The following is a 17,464-nucleotide window of genomic DNA, read 5'->3' as shown; positions in this document are numbered from 1 at the left end:
GGTAATGGCAGGCTGCATGACCGGGGACTGGATATTATATACTTGTTGTAATGGCAGACTGTATTACTGGGGGGCTGGATGTTATACACCTGTGGTAATGGCAGACTGTATGACCGGGGACTGAATGTTATATACTTCTGGAAATGGCTGACTGCATGACCGGGGAGCTGGATGTTTTACACCTGTGGTAATGGCAGACTGTATGACCGGGGACTGAATGTTATATACTTCTGGAAATGGCTGACTGCATGACCGGGGAGCTGGATGTTTTACACCTGTGGTAATGGCAGACTGTATGACTGGGGGCTGGATGTTATACACCTGTGGTAATGGCAGACTGTATGACTGGGAGCTGGATGTTATACACCTGTGATAATGGCAGACTGTATGACGGAGCTGGATGTTATACACCTCTGGTAATGGCAGACTGTATGACTAGGAGCTGGATGTTATACACCTGTGGTAATGGCAGACTGTATGACTGAGAGCTGGATGTTATACACCTGTGGTAATGGCAGACTGTATGACCGAGGGCTGGATGTTATACACTTGTGGTAATGGCAGACTGCATAACTGGGGCTGGATGTTATACACCTGTGAATGAAACACCTGAATTCAATGATTAAGAGGTGTGCCTCAATATTTATGTCCATACGGCATATATGCTACTTGTGAGGGGTGAAAACCCTTGGTGCTGAGAGTTTCCTTCCCTCGCTAGAATCCCTTTAATTATTTCATGCGTACAGCACATGCCAAAGCTGAAAAAGACAAATGAGAGGCGCAGCGATGTGTCATTCCCGCAGAGTCATACACTGGGGGAGAGTGCGAAAGAAAACCTAATGAGGAGAGAGCACTTACGAAGAGAGAAGGAAACCTGAGATGAGACACAAGAAGAATGAAATTAGGGAGATTTGGAACCACTGTTTACGCCTCACTAGACGATGGGTGTGGCTTACCTGAAAAGGGGCGTGGCTTAAATGTGCCATGTTCCAAAATTGCACTAAAATGTTGGTGCTAAGTAAGCCAACCAATAGCGTCTAACCTGTCTAGCAAGATGCGCCAAACTTATCACGCTTCCTAAACCATGTGACCGTTTTGGGCCATCTTTAGACTGCCGGCTCGATGTGTACTCTGTCTAAATGTTAGAAAGGATTAGTAAATTAAATTAGTAATTAGTATTTTGTTTTTAGAGAACTTGACGTTTTTTTTAAAGGATTCAGACTCTCATGCATGTGTACGGTAAGACTGCAACGTAATGTTCTTGAATCTAAGATGCCTACTGAGCTGTAGGTACTTAGAGGGGTTGTCCGAATGTTTAATACTGATGATCAATCCTCAGGATAGGCCTTCAGTATCGGATCCGTGGGGGCCCGACTCCCGCCATCTCTGTCGATCAGCTGTTTGAAGAGACAAAAGCGCCGCAGCTTTTCCTAGGCCATGTGACGTTCCGTTCATCGGTCACATGACCTAGGTGCAGCTCAGCCTCATTCAAGTGAATGGGGCTGAGCCCAATACCAAGCATGGCCACTATACAATGGACGGCGCTGTGCTTGGTACGCTGTGAGGAGGCTGCAGTGCGCTGGTTCAAACAGCTGATTGGTAGAGGTCCCTGGTGTTAGACCCTCACCAATGACAGGATAGGTTATAAGTATTAAAGTGCATCTGTCAGCAGTTTTGTACCTATAACACTGGCTGACCTGTTACATGTGCGCTTGGCAGCTGAAGACATCTGTGTTGGTCCCATGTACATATGTGCCCGCATTGCTGAGGAAAATGATGTTTAAATATATGCAAATGAGCCTCTAGGAGCAACGGGGGCGTTGCCATTACACCTAGAGTCCTCTTCTTTCTCTCCAACTGCCGCGCCCTATGCACTTTGATTGACAGGGCAAGGCAGGCTTGATGAGGTTTTCACTGCCTGGCCCTGTCAATCAAAGTGGAGACGTTGTGGAAGTTGTAAAGAGCAGAGCCTCTAGGTGTAATGGTAACGCCCCCGTTGCTCCTAGAGGCTCTTTGCATATATTATAACATCATTTTTCTCAGCAATGCGGGCACATATGAATATGGGACCGACAAAGATGTCTTCAGCTGCCAAGCGCACAGGCCAATTTCATAGGTACAAATCTGCTGACAAATGCCCTTAAAGGGGTTGTCCATAAATAGAAAAACATGGCTGCGTTCGTCTACAAACAGCACCACGCCTGTTGTGTGTGGTATTGCTGCTTGCTCTCATTTACTTCAAGGAAGCTGAGCTGCCAGCTCAATGCAATTTCTATTTTATCCCATGGCAGTCAATGTATGTAGCACAAATAACAGGTGGCGCTTGGTACCAGCACCTGACAATAATGAGCAGTCATGTGCATTCACCACAAGAGGTCGCTGCTAAGCTCTGCTTTACTTGTTTCCCTACATCCCTACTAATCTTTCTACGTGCAGTCTTTATTCTGCAATGTGCGCCCTGACGGCTCTGCTCGGTAATAAAGCAGCTAAAGCGGGACACACTCTGTAATTACGAGCGTGCAAAGCCACTTTATCCTGAGTGGTTTTTTTGCACAACATGGATTTTAAAAAGAACACGTTCTCAGGTACCAATTATTATAGTTAAGAAATGAAGTACTGCAGAGGGTGGTAATTTAATGGGGCTTCTTACAGGAGAGGTTCCCATTCAATTGCTTATGCTCACAATATGGGGAACAAAAATAAGGCTTAACGAAGAAGCAAAGTGGCAGGAAGGGTTAAATTAAATCCTGCAACATGAAGGGCATTCATCCTGGTCTTACTCCATGTCCGCTGGGACCCGCACCTATCTCTAGAACGAAGCCCACAAGGTGAAGCAGAGTGGACCGCTCACGTGCGGCCGCCCTCTATTCATTCCTATGGGAGTGCCGAAAATAGCCAAGCGGCCTGCTTGACTATTTTCGGACGTCTAATAGAAATTAATGGGAAGCGCACCACGCACCATTCACTTGTATTGGGCTGACGAATATAGCTGAGACAGTGCTCTGCTATTTTCAGTGGTCCCATAGAAATGACTAGAGGGCAACCGCGCATGCGCAGTCCGCTCTTATTCGTTTTGCGGGCTCCGTTCTAGAGATAGGTGTGGGTCCCAGAATATGAGGTATTGGGGGCATATCCTAGCGATATGCCTCCAATGTGTGAGATGGGCCAACCCCTTTAACAAATAATATAGGGGCTCTTGTGTATAATGTACCTATAATGTACTCTCTAATTCCCATTATGCCTCTGGCTCTTCAGAGGGTCTGCATTTGCTCTGCTCCTACCTAACGACGGCGAGTGATAGATCAGTGACATAAAACTTCACTGCCCCTCACACTGCAGTCCATACGCCCTATGTGATGCAGCTTCAGCCTGTCTCTCCTGCCTCCTGCTTGTGATTGAGTTCTCTGTCCACTTTCAGAAGCAGTCATTTTATGGACTCTATTATCTCCTTAACGTATAATGCCGTACATGTACAGCATTATGCGCCTGGAATTGTATGGAGCGAGCTGCTGCGCTAAGCCCACTCCATACACGGCGGGTGCCGGCTGTATAATAGCCGGCCGTATAATACCATCCTCAATGAGCGATATTTAACCCCTCAGATGCTGCGTTCAACAGTGTTTGCGGCATCTGTGAGTTAAGGAAGAGGGATTTGGCTCCCTCTACCTTCTGATCGGAGACCCCCGCAATGAAATCGCAGGGCTCCGATCGGTTACCGCACAGCTCGCCAGGAAGTGTGTCAAAATCCCATTCAACCTACTAAATCACTATTAGGGTGAATGGGACAAGGGATCAAAAGATCCCAGGTTTTAGCCCCCTAGGCGGGTTAATAATTATTAAGTGAAAAGTAAAAAAAAGTTTAAAAAAACCCCCAAAAAAACACACACAAATAGTAAAAGTTTAAATCACTAGATTTCCAGTTTCGAGGCTACACTGAACAGCAGATCAGCGGGGTTTTGGACCTGAGGATAGACCATCACTTACAAAAGGCATACTTGCCAACATTTCAGTTGGTAAAAATCGGGACATATAAGCCCCGGCCTGGGAATGCTCTGAACCCTCCCAGAAACACCCACTCAAGGACAGGGTTTCTGTTAGCCCCTCCCATTTTCTGCCAGGGAAAATGAAGGACAGTCCTGACAAATTCGGGATAGTTGGCAAGTATGTAAAGGCTGGACGACCCCTTTAAAACAGACAAACGAGCAGTAATTGCATTTCTTTTTGAATTCTTACAAAACTTTTATTGTTCCAGAGGTTAACCCTCTAGTAAAGCGGAGGGACAGTCAGTGTCATATGTCATATATTGTCTTCTATCGTTGTCATATAAAACTACACACAAACTGTACCATTGTCGTTTCACTAACAAAGCTCCATGACAAGGGATCCATGAAGACAGTAATTTATTTCTACCTCCTCACTGATAACTTCAGGTAATTTTTGTAATATAGTTGAAAACATAATTCATTTAGGAAACCACATGATATTATTGCATTGTGGTTCTCAGGCCATTCAAAGCGGATATTCGGCAGCCAAAAATGAATAAGCACAAATTATGTTCTAACTTACTTAGGTTGTCCGGCCAATTACATTACAGAAAAAGGCTATAGGCGGTGTAAATACTGAAATAACCCATACTCCTAGTTGGCCCTAATTTTCAGAGACTGTCCCTGAAAATTTAGGCTGTCCTGGGTCGAAATGGGTGGGGGGCTATATAAGCCACACCCATAAGTGGGCAGACCAGCAAGTTTTGGGGGCGTTCCTGGGGAGGGCTTAGGTGCTCCCAATTTACCAGTTTAGAATATTGATAAGAATGCATACTCGCCTCACCGCTCTCCTGCTGCTCATGTTCTGATGTGTTTCCTGGCTTTCAGATGTACCTATAACCTTGTTTCCTGGACCTCATACACATGGGAGTATTTTGGATCCGTGTCCAATCCGCCTTTTTTGCAGATCGCACATGGACCCATTAATCCACATGGATGTCATCCGCGTGCTGTCCACATCTGTGTGCGCATCCCACAAATGATAGAACATGTCCTATTCTTGTCCATTTTGAGGACAAGAATAGTCATTTCTATTAACGGGACCGAGAAAAAAGCAGAGTGCACACGGACCACAAAACGGATATGGCTGTGTCCATGTAGCCTTGATCTCACATATGTCTCATCATTTTGGATTTTCTGTTTTGTTACAGGAGTGTCCTAGCTGCGCTATTTTTTACCTGCAAATACGATGGAATCTGCAGTGGAGGCTCTGATGCAAATGTGAACACAGCTTTAAAGGGCATCTGTCAGCAGTTTTGTACCTATGACACCGGCTGACCTGTTACATGTGCGCTTGGCAGCTGAAGGCATGTGTGTTGGTCCAATGTTCATATGTGCCCGCATTGCTGAGAAAAATGATGTTTTAATGTATGCAAATGAGCATTTAGGAGCAACGGGGCGTTGCCGTTACACCTAGAGGCTCTGCTCTCTCTGCAACTGCCGTGCCAGGCGTGATGACGTTTTCACCGCCTGGCTCTGTCAATCAAAGTGGAGAAGTTGTGGCAGTTGCAGAGAGAGCAGAGCCTCTAGGTGTAATGGTAACGCCCCCGTTGCTCCTAGATGCTCATTTGCATATAATAAAACATTTTTCTCAGCAATGCGGGCACATATGTACATGGGACCAACACAGATGCCTTCAGCTGCCAAGTGCACATGTAACAGGTCAGCCAGTGTCATAGGTACAAAACTGCTGACAGATGCCCTTCAATCGGCAGCACCCTGTAATGGCTCTATGATTGGCGCACTTGCACGCACTCTACCAATTGTGAGAAATCAGGCTGAACCCTTTAACCGAAAACTGTCTGCACCAATTGTTATCAATATGACCCCCAGTCTTTGTATGATATATAAGACTGCTGTAATGGTGCATCATCTCACTGTGTCTAGGGACCGCTGCGCTCCATTTTTGTTCATGGTTCCCGCACCTTTGATCACTATAGCGGGTTACAATGACAGCTCGGCTAGCTGAATCACTGACTGTAAATTTCCTAGGCGTCTCGGTGTCTTTCCTGCTCGCCTGCAGGGCTCACTGTCTGTCGTGACGGAGATTACCTTATTGTGTATGCGCAGCCCTGTCTGTCTTCATTTTCGGAGAAGCATTGCGCCAGTGAGTCATCCAGCCTGAAGGAGACACAGGACCCCCCCCCCCCCCTACAAAGCAATAGATACAGATAGATTAGCGCATGTCACTTGGGGTTCAGATGAAGGATTATTTCCATTCAGATAAGAGTCTAGTGGGAAAAAGCAATAACTAAAGCAGTGGTGCACAACCTTTTCTGGTTGGGGGCCACATTGTCAGCCTGAACCAATTCCAAGGGCCGAAAATAAAACTTAAAGGGGTATTACCAACTGAAATACTGTATTTTTGGCATATTGAACATACAGTATATTCTATAAAGGTTTAGTTCCAGTTCCAGGACTCCCATCTAATAGGAGAATACATGAAAGATACATGTAAGAAGCCATAAGACATAGACATACATGTCTTTTATTACCAGATGTTTGGGGGCCGCACAGAATGGTATCGAGGGCCGCATGTGACCCCTGGGCTGCAGGTTGTGCACCCCTGAACTAAAGCATGTACTTCAGACTTGGAAAAGGATATTTAGGCCACATGCACATGAGTGCAGGTGAACGCACATAAAATCCGCAAGAATTTCTGTCGTGATTTCTGTGCATCACTGTCTAACTGCGGATTTTGATACAGATTAGATGCGGTTTTGCTGCAGATCTCACCCTTCCATTGAAAAGGGTGAAATCTGCAGGTAACATTTGGAAATCCGCAATCCAGGTCAGTTTCTGCACGGAAAAAAATCTGCAAACTGAACGTGAGATTTGTGTAATGTCATACATTTTGTATTTCACAATGTGTGCAGGTGACCTTAGGGCAGTGATAGTGAACCTTTTGGAGACCGAGTGCCCAAACTGCAGCCCAAAACCCAATTATTCATCGCAAAGTGCCAACACGGCCATTCACCCTGAATACTACAGTCCAGTATAGTATATCTTCCATGTACTTTATCACTTAGCTATAATAGCTGCCTGCATTCAGTGCGCTGCCTGTGCCGTTCGTAGTGCGCCTGCGCTGATGCGTGGCAGGAAAAGTCTAAAGCATATTGGTACACCTTAGACTTTTTCCAGGGTGCGGGTGCCCACAGAGAGGGCTCTGAGTGCCGCCTCCGGCACCCGTGCCGTAGGTTCACCATCACTGCCTTAGGGTATGGACACACACGGAGAGGCCACAGCATGGTTGAGATGCGGTCATGATGTGGATGAAAACCTTTATGAAAAGAATTACACAGATGTTCCTGCAGTCATATATTTTTTTTGAACAAGCTGCCAGTGATGACATGCCACAATGACACGTCACTGCTGCAGCCAATCAGTGGCGTCAGCGGCCACGTGCTGTACGTATTGGAACTGCCAGCAGTATGGCAAGTGACAATTGATTTGTTGTAAAGGTGTAGAGGTCACTTGGCAGATGGGTGGCAGCTTGTAAACATACCTGCAGGTAATCTGCCGGAGCATCTGCGCTGGAGTGGCGAGTGATTGCAGAGGTGAGCAGTGTTTTTTGGGTTATTTATTGGCTTGATGTTCTTCTGCATTATTTTGTGCCGTGTCCGCCATGTGTGTCCATACCCTTAGGCCTTGCAGCATGCCACTCTTGTCCCTTTATAAAAGCTGTGAGAAAAAAATGAAAATCACTGCGGTTTAGGAGGAGTCTATAGAATATCATAGACGTCATAGTCAAGATCCGTACAACACAGGATTGGGTCCCTTGTTTAGGACCTTTCTCTGTTAGTCAGAGTGATGAGAGGATCGAAAGGGAGCTTCACTCTGGAGGACCTGGCATGTATATACATTACAATGACAGCACATTGATTTTAATGGAAACTTTGTAATTCTTCATTTCCCCTGAGGAGGTGCTGCAGGGGGAATAAACACCAGCGGATAGGTTCCCTCATAGATTACAACTGATCAGCTGGCAGCAGAAGGACATCCTGCAATCAGCATAGTTGGAGAACCCCTCTGAACAGAAGGGGTTGTACAAAGTGGACAACGCCTTTAAATGGATATTCCCATCTAGACATTTATGGCATATCCACAGGGTATGGGTACTGGGCCCCGTTTTGTGACCACACGTGAAGCGTTCTCCATTCCCTTCTCTGTGAATGCCGATCGCAGGCATTTAACCCTTTTACATGCCATGGTCAAGCGGGAGAAAAAAAACGGAAGGACCCACTGCCAGGTTAGGACCGGCTACCCTGTGCGGCGATCGGGGAAGCTTTTCCGTTCCTCATTCTAATGTGCTGAGTCTCTCTGAAAAGATCCAGCATATCACAGCTGCAGGTGGCAGGCCTCCACAGGATAACCGCAAATAGAGCTTAGACTATAGCTCTAAGGCACTACAGTCTAAGCAAAAATACATCTCAATACTGCATATTGTTGCCTCCTAGAGGGGCTAAAAAAAAGAATTAAAGCAAAATGGAGGTGAAATTTCATTTCATTTTATTTTGTGCAGATTTTCAATTTAAACCAATTCTTCCTGTAGCACAGCAAGGGTTAACAGCAAAACAAACCTCAATATTTATTACCCTGATTCTGCAGTTTACATAAACCCCCCATATGTGGTCGTAAATCTCTTCATGGCCACACAGTAGGGCTCAGAAGGAAAGGAGCGCAATATTGTTTTTGAAGGGCAGATTTTGCTGGAATGGTTTTCGGGTGCCATGTCACATTTGAAGAGACCCTGAGATACCCCTAAAAAGAAAATCCCACAAAGTTACCCCATTTTGGAAGCTGCACTCCTCAAGGAATTGATCAAGGGGTATAGTGATTGCTTTGACCCAACAAGCGTTTCATAGAATTTAGAAACACTTGTCTGTGAAAATGAAAAATTACATTTTAGTTCTAATAAAATGTCGCCTTAGCCCCAAATTTTTCATTTTTCAAATTGTTTTTAGGGGCCAAAACATAGTACATAAGGCTGAAAAAAGACATTTGTCCATCCAGTTCGGCCTGTTATCCGGCACGTTGATCCAGAGGAAGACAAAAAAAACTGTGAGGTAGAAGCCAATTTCCCCCACTTTAGGGGAATAAAAAATTCCTTAACAACTCCAATTAGAATAATTTTGTGGATCAACGACCCCTCTCTAGTAGCTATAGCCTGTAATATTATTAAGCTCCAGAAATACATCCAGGCCCCTCTTGAACTCCTTTATTGTACTCACCATCACCACCTCCTCAGGCAGAGAGCTCCATAGTCTCACTGCTCTTACCGTAAAGAATCCTCTTCTATGTTTGTGTACAAACCTTCTTTCCCCCAGACTGAGCTGTGTGAGGATTTGTTTGTTGCAGTAGAATCTGTAGTTGTTTTTTTGTACCATTTTGGAGTACAAATGACTCTTGATCATTTTTATACCATTTTTTAGGAGGTGAGGTGGGCAAAAATTACAATTCTCTCAGTGTTTTTTTTTTATGGGGTTCCTCATGCGGTATCTACGATATGGTAAGTTTATTCTGTGGGTTGATATGGTTATGGTGGTACCTATGTATATAGTTTATTTATGTTTTGCTACTTTTTTAGCATAAAATCGTTTTGTATGAAAAATAAATTATATGCCGACGGAGGGTGAGCTGAGACGTACAGACTTTGACCCACTTCTAAAAGGCACAAGCAAGGTATGGCTGTCACTCAAAGACTCCCTAACACCCTCCCCTTCCCCGTTCTTGCCCGCAAACCTAATTCCTAGGGCAGTTACAGGTATAGATTCACCATACCTAGAACTCTGGGAGAAACTCAAACATGTCACAATAGCTGAGCTCTTCCGTCTCAAAAAAGTCTGCTGGAGGTGTTACAGACCACCACCATAAACACTTTGCACTTTACACATTTTCAGAGAGTGGCGGAGAGATTCACCCAAGCGTTTACCTACAATAGACCGATGACTGCATTTGAAACTCTTATCAACCATCACAAAGGAGAGTGGGAAGGCTATATGCCCTTCTTACATCTCCCTCCACTCCTACTAGACCTACCTTCATCACCTCTTGGGAAAAAGAGATACATATTACTCTCAATGATGAGGAAGTGAAAGTAATTTTACAGACATCCCATGGTTTCTCCCTTGTGTGCGCCTCCAAGAAAACCACTATAAGCTGCTAACACACTGGTACAGAACTCCAGAATTTCTATACATGCACAACTTATCCCAACACAAAAACTGTTGGCGTTGTGAGTCGTGGGCTGGCTCTCTCTCCCACATCTGGTTTCACTGTCCACGAGTGGCCACCTTCTGGAGCCAGGTAGAACAGACCATTAAAGGGCTTCTGTCACCCCCCCCCCAAAGTCATTTTTCATTTTTTGGCTACTTAAAATCCTTATAGTGCGATTTATCAATATATAGTGCTCTTACTCTTTTTAGTTCAGTAGTTTCTTCAGAAAAAAAGACTTTTATAATATGTAAATTACCTCTCTACCAGCAAGCAGCCGCATCCTCCTTTCATAATGACGCCCCCCGCCTCATGTTGATTGACAGGGCCAGCGAGCGCTCTCGTCCTCTGGCTGACCCTGTCTGCGTTTTAAATCTCGCGCCTTCGCCGTACCGATCTTCAGTCGGCGCAGGCACACTGATAGGAGGACGCTCGCTCGGCCGCTCCTTCCTCAGTGCGACTGCACCGACGTCATCGGCGCAGGCGCATTGAGGAAGGAGCGGCCGAGCGAGCGTCCTCCTCTCAGTGCGCCTGCGCCGACTGAAGACCGGTACGGCGAAGGCGCGAGATTTAAAACGCAGACAGGGCCAGCCAGAGGACGAGAGCGCTCGCTGGCCCTGTCAATCAACATGAGGAGGGGGCGTCTTTATGAAAGGAGGATGCGGCTGCTACCAGCAAGTAGCCGCCATACTTGCTGGTAGCGAGGTAATTTACATATTATAAAAGTCCGTTTTTTGAAGAAACTACTGAACGAAAAAGAGTAAGAGCACTATATATTGATAAATCGCCAAATAAGTAACCAAAAAATGACTTTAGGGGGGGGGGGGGGGACAGAAGCCCTTTAAGACAATATGCTCCTCCTCCTTTTCTATTCAAATTGAACATATTGTCTTAGCAAGACCCAGCCTTACCTTCCAACCATCCAAGCACAACTTAACTACCCATCTTTTAGCAGCTGCAAAATCTCTTATCCCCTTGCATTGGATGAGTAAGGAGCCACCCACATTTAGTGAATGGGTGAACAAAGTGAATCAAATTTACCAATTTGAGGAGATAACTAGTCTAAACAACAGACTCAAGGATAAATTCCACAAGGTCTGGTCTCCCCGGCTCAGATATCGGGACCAAACTACCCAATCTGCGTAAACTAAAATGTGTATAAAGAACAGGAAGACTTACATGTGTACGACTGCATTTATGAGAATAGAAATGATGTCACCTTTTCATGTGAGAGAATCCCCCCCTCCTCCCCCCCTTCTTCCTCCCCCTCTTATACCTATATTCTTCTTTTTTTTTTTTTCTCTCCCTTATCTATATGTTTCTTTTCAACTTATTCCGCCTTCAACTTTTCTTTTCTAATGTAGACCTTATTAGTGCAGGCCGTTGAACTCATGTTCACTGAGATACTTGAACATTTTCTAGCACTATGTCAGAAGTAATACTATGGGATTGTTCCTGATCGCTGACCTTTTTGGTTGACATTATGTCTAGTAACTTATTCACTGTATTACTGTCATGTGACATTTGTTTTATACTACATTGGATGATATAAAATAAATAAAATAAAGAATTAAAAAAATATATATAAATAATTATATTTTGCAACGCCATATACTTGCAAACATCCATAACATTTTTTATTTTTTCACCAATGTAGCTATCTGAGGGCTGTAGTTTTTATTGGTATCATTTTGGGATACATATGACTTTTTGATTACTTTTTATTCAATTTTTTGGGGAGGTAAGGTGAAAAAAACCAGCAAATCCACCATTGTTTTTTATTTATTATTTTTACGACGTTCAACATGCGGGTTTAGTACCATAATCCAGATCAGGTTGTTACAGACGCGGCAATACCAATTATGTGTAGTTTATTAAATTTTTTCATATTTTAATCACCTATAAATGGGCAGATATGGGAAAAGGAAATTTAGTTAATTTGTATGTCATTTATTTTTGTCACTTTTTTTTTTTTTTTTTTTTTTTTCAAGTCCCACTTGAATCTTGAAGATCCGGTGGGCCTGATGGCTATACAGTGCGAGCCTCATTCACACGTCCGTGCTTTGGTGAGTGATTTCCATCAGTTATTGTGAGCCAAAACCAGGTGCAGATCTTTTCCTTATACCTTATGTCTGTGGAGGCTCCAATCCTGTTTTTGGCTCACAATCACTGATGGAAATCACTGACCGAAACACTGACGTGTGAATGAGGCTTTAAGCCCATGGATGCCGCGGGTGGCTACTGACGGCGGCATCTAAAGGGTTAAACGGTCGAGATCGGTGCCAGCACCAATTTTGGTCGTTGCCTGCAGAGCGTCAGCTGTATGTCGCAGCTGATAGCGGCGGCTCCTCCATTCCTGAGCCGCTGCCATCAGATTAAATAAAGAAGCAGAGAGGAAGGAAGGCACAGAGGGCACAATTCGGGCGTCTGCAGCACAGGGGCACGGGAGCACAGAGGGGGTCTTGCTTGATTTCAGGCTCAGATCTCCAGAGTGGAGATTAGAGCCTGGAACCGGCATTTTCACACTGCCGCGCTCCGCTTGGTTAGTCTGTACAGAGTGGTCCCTTGCCAGCTTCTTTGCTCTTGGGGAGAGCGGACCCTCCGGGACTGTGATACTTTATAGTGTCACAGCCCCGGTTAGTAAATTGGACAGAGCTCTACGCTCAATTGCCTTAAATTACATGCAATCTGGACTTACAGTTACGTCGAAATGTGTGAAGGGATTAAATTACATATAGATATGGTATATCTGTAATTGTACTGACCCAGGAAATGAAAGGCACAGGTCAGTTTTACTGCATAGGGAACGCCGTAGGTACAAAACCCGTAAAACTGTGGCAGAATTGTGTTTTTTTTTTCTCCAATTCCACCCGATTTAGTATTTTTTCCCGCTTCCCACTACATTGTATGCCATATTAAATGGTGCCATTAGAAAGTACAACTTGTCCCGCAAAACACAAGCCCTCATACAGCTATGTGAACGGAAAAATAAAAAAGTTATGGCTTTGTGAAGACAAGGAAGAAAAATGAAAACGCAAAAAATGAAAACAAAAAAACTCATGATACTCAAGGGAGTATACACCGTCCACTGCGATCTTGTGGATTTCTACTCTTTGGACAATCCCCGAACTAAGGTACCTTCACACGCTGCAGATTTGTTGCAGAATTTTCCACGACTGAAAATCAGTTCCATTTATTTGAATGGAGCGGGAGGCACATGGATCTGTGCAAGCCCCTTTCAGGTGAGTGGAACTGATTTTCAGTTGCAGAAAATTCTGCAACGAAATCTGCGGCGTGTGAAGGCGTCCTTATTAGTAGGGTCCGTGACAATAAGTTGATCAGAAAGCTTTCCTCTGCTGGGACCTCCCGATCAGCTGTAATCTATGGGGAAATCTGTCAGTAAGGGCTCATGCACACGGCCATTGTTCAGTCGTGCCCATATTGCGGCCCGCAAACAGGGGGTCCCGTGTGCACCCCACATCACAGATGCAGACCCATTCACTTGATCCAGAAGGTCCGATGCGGAACGGAGGCACGGAACCCCACGAAAGCACTGCGGAGTGCTTCCGTGGGGTTTCTCTCCGTGCCTCCTTTTTTTGCGGTGCGGACGGATCACGGACCCATTCAACATGAATGGGTCTGGATCTATCTGCGGAATCCACACGGATGTTGCCCGTGCATTGGGGACCGCAGATTGTGGTCTCCAAAGCACGGAACGTCCGACCAACGGCCGTGTGCATGAGCCCTAAGTGTTACAGTTGCCCTCCAGCCCATCCCAGGAGTACCGGAGCCGGAATACGGATGGATTTTAATACACTAATAGGTCACTCTTTTGGCCTGCATCTGATGAATAAGGGCCTATGGCTATGTTTGACGTATCCGTCAGGATGTTTCCCAGCGCATATGACAAATGTCCTCTGCAAAAGCAGTGTGAAAGCCTTAGGCCTCCTGCACACGGCCGTTTTTTCCCCCCGTTTACTGGCCGTTTTTTTGCATTCCGTATACGGTCCGTATACGGAACCATTCATTTCAATGGTTCTGCAAAAAAAACAGAATGTACTCCATATGCATTCCGTTTACGTATTTCCGTTTTTCTGTTCCATTTAAAGATAGAACATGTCCTATTATTGCCCGCAAATCACGTTCCGTGGCCCCATTCAAGTGAATAGGTCCGCAAAAAAACTGAACACATACGGAAATGCATCCGTATGTCTTCCGTTTCCGTTCAGTTTTTTGCAGACCCATCTATTGAAAATGTTATGCCCAGCTCAATTTTATCTATGTAATTACTGTATACTGTATATGCCATACGGAAAAACGGAACGGAAAAACGGAACAGAAACGGAAACAAAAAACGGAACAACGGATCCGTGAAAAACGGACCGCAAAACACTGAAAAAGCCATACGGTCGTGTGCAGGAGGCCTTAGGCTCCACGACTTTGGCCATGCTTAGGATACAAGTGCACATACACACTGATGGGCCACTATACAATGTACGGCGCTGTGATTGGTGAGCTGTGAGAGGGCCTTCTCAAACAGCTGGTGTTCCCGGGTGTCGGACCCCCACCAATCAGTTATAAAGTGTCAGAAACCCCCTTTAATTACACAAAACACGCTTGTAGGAGAAAGTTTGTAATATACTTACCGTCTAGAACTTGCGTGGATCGGCCTCTCGGGACCCTGGTCATGCGATGCTCCTCCTCTGAAAATCCAGCATCCATGGTCGTCACGTCCTTTAACAGGTTTCTGACATGGGCTGAGGACACAGCGACAACTATTCCTCTCCCCTGCGCATGCGCAAACTCCTAAATCTGCCTCATCTTATCATGTGCCAGGGAAAGGACTAGTTCTGGCCCCATCCACCGAGGAAGTGTTTTCTTGTCGAATTCCCATGCCGGAAATCCGGTAAAGGACGTGACGTTGGCAGAAGCTGGATTTTCAGAAGACGAAATGGTTCCTAAGAGACCAATAGATGCAACTTCGAGACAGTAACTTTTATTGGAAACTTTCTTCTACAGGCGGGTTATGTAAAATTAAGGTGGTCCGTGAAAACCTTTTTAATGTCAGCCAAACGTGCCATTTTTCGTGGATCAGTTCACCGTCTAATGTTTATTGGGGCGTCTTATGGCAGATGTTGGAGGGATCAGGCTGTTGGCAGAGGCGTGCGTAAGTATCTGGATAGTGGCGCATGAACAGTAAGCAAAGCCTCTGCTCAGGCACAAGATAGCTAGGGTCAGGCAAAATGTCCGGCCCTGTCAATCAGGTGGCAGGGCGAGCGTCTTCAGCAGCAGGGACTTCCCCTTGCAGGTAAACTCTTGTTGATGAGGTGAATTGATTCGTATGACTCGATATACTACTCACATGCCTCCCAACCGTCCGAGATCCGGCGGGACAGTCCCGGATTTCAGTGGCTGTCCCACGGTCCCGGTACGGGGGAGGTATGTCCCACTTTCTGGCAGCTGTCCCTGATCCATAGGAAGCAGAGACCGCTGCCTGTAATGATGAAGCAAGAGCCGTAGGTCAGCTCTCTCAGTGAGCTCTGTGTGTCCTGCTGCTGCTGGGGAACAGGGTGAGTATGTGGAGTTTAATTTTTTTTTACTGCCTGTGAAGGGGGCACTTTACTGGGCATATTACTGTGAGGGGCACAACTGGGCATATTACTGTTAGGGGGCACAACTTGGGTATAAAACTGAGGGGATGCACATAACTGAGCATCGCTACTGTGAGGGGGAACATATCTGGGCATATTACTGTGAGGGGGCACATATCTGGGCATATTACTGTGAGGGTGCACATATCTGGGCATCGTTACTGTGAGGGACCACATATCTGGGCATTGTTGCTGTGAGGGACCACATATCTGGGCATTGTTACTGTGAGGGGTACATATCGGAGCATCGCTACTGTGAGGGGCATATATCTGGGCATATTACTGTGAGGGACCACATGTCTGGGCATATTACTGTGAGGGACCACATGTTTGGGCATATTACTGTGAGGGACCACATATCTGGGCATATTACTGTGAGGGGCATATACCTGAGCATGCCTACTATGAGGGGGAACATATCTAGGCATATTACTGTGAGGGGGAACATATCTGGGCATATTTCTGTGAGGGGGCACATATCTGGGCATCGCTACTGTGAGGGGCACATATCTGGGCATCACTACTGTGAGGGGCACATATCTGGGCATCGCTACTGTGAGGGGCACATATCTGGGCATCGCTACTGTGAGGGGCACATACCTGAGCATGCCTACTGTGAGGGGCCACATATCTGGGCATTGTTACTGTGAGGGGGAACATATCTGGGCATTGTTACTGTGAGGGGCACATATCTGGGCATCGCTACTGTGAGGGGCACATATCTGGGCATTGATACTGTGGGGGGCACATATCTGGGCATTGTTACTGTGAGGGGGACATATCTGGGCATATTACTGTGAGGGGGAACATATCTGGGCATATTTCTGTGAGGGGCATATATCTGGTCTGGCCCTCTTCTTTCTTTTCAAATGTTGGGAGATATGTACTCTCCTCTACACACAGAATATTATAAAACTGGACGCTTGCAGCCACCACTAGGGGGAGCTCAGTGTATAGGAATTTATAGTTTACCATTCAACTGAGTGGAAGCTGAAAAGATCTCTTTGCATTGAGTTAACCTAGTGATGGCTGCAGGAAAATACAGAGATTTAGGTTAGGGAGTAGGAGCTGGGCCACTTCTTACCATGGGCCACATAGCAGTGGCCTGGTCCGGCTCCATGGTAAGTGCGCTACTGTTATAAGCATCCTAAGGAAGCAATTCCTGCTACATGTGTATTGAGGACAATCCTTTTCCCAATAAGCCCTGATATCGCCATATTGGGAAATTAGATGTTGTCATGGCAACACAGAACATGGAGGCATCTGGAGGAGTATGACCATGCGGCTTAAAGAGCTGGCCACGCCCCCTACCCAATCACAAACCAGGCGTGTTTCGAATTCTACAGGCGCGCCTCCAGCTATGCGCTCGCCTCAGCATGCCACAGACCTCAAGTAACCTCGGCAGCTTCCTGCTTTGTTTTGATTGGCCAAATCGCCGTGACGTAACGACTGGGAACGCCCACTGGTGCAAGCCGATACTATCACTTTCGGCTCGGTTTAAAAAAAAATGAATCGCGCTGATCTCTGGGAACAAAAGAGGCGGTGTTGTTCAGTCAC

Source organism: Bufo bufo, chromosome 7 (genome assembly GCF_905171765.1).
Source record: "Bufo bufo chromosome 7, aBufBuf1.1, whole genome shotgun sequence".
Lineage (NCBI taxonomy): Eukaryota > Metazoa > Chordata > Amphibia > Anura > Bufonidae > Bufo > Bufo bufo.
This window is presented reverse-complemented; position numbering follows the sequence as displayed.